Genomic DNA, 513 nt, shown 5'->3' on the forward strand with positions numbered 1-513 from the left:
CTTCAACCCCCCCCACTGCCCCGGGGGGGCCACCCACCTCTCTGCTCGAACCTGCCGGCAGGGCTGCCAGCACCCCCCGACCAGCACTATCTTGTCACTGCCGTGACCAGCTCTGAGCGAGCTGTGCCTGCGTGCGGCACCCTCGGCAGTGATGGGGTGCGGGAGGAGGGCAGTGAGGGCAGACCTGCGGGCTCTTTTCTCCATGCTTGCAGCCCGTATTCTGTGCTCTGCAGGAGGGCAGGCAGAGCTGCCGGTGGGAAGCTGCACAACCCTCCAGCACGGGCACATCTGGAATGTGCTCCCTGGCTGGGATGAAGCAGGCAGCCACCCTCGGGGACTCCTACCCAGGGAGGATGCTGGCCCCACGGCACATCCCCCCGGCCCCCCCGCCCTCCCGGGCTGCTGCGTGGCACAGCTCTCCCACATCACATCACGCACATCAGCCTCCCCTCCGAGCCGCTGCCTGGAAGTGATGGTAACCAAGGCAACGAGAAGGAGGCAGCCAAGGTGAAA

At 66.9% G+C, this 513-nt stretch overlaps 1 protein-coding gene across 4 annotated transcripts in view; it reads right to left on the reverse strand.

Moving 5' to 3' along the window:
• Positions 1-513, reverse strand: part of IPO13 (importin 13) — a 25,794-nt gene that overhangs the window by 19,844 nt on the left and 5,437 nt on the right. The window lies entirely within an intron of this gene.

This window comes from Egretta garzetta, unplaced genomic scaffold (assembly GCF_000687185.1).
Source record: "Egretta garzetta isolate BGI_Z169 unplaced genomic scaffold, ASM68718v1 scaffold75, whole genome shotgun sequence".
NCBI lineage: Eukaryota > Metazoa > Chordata > Aves > Pelecaniformes > Ardeidae > Egretta > Egretta garzetta.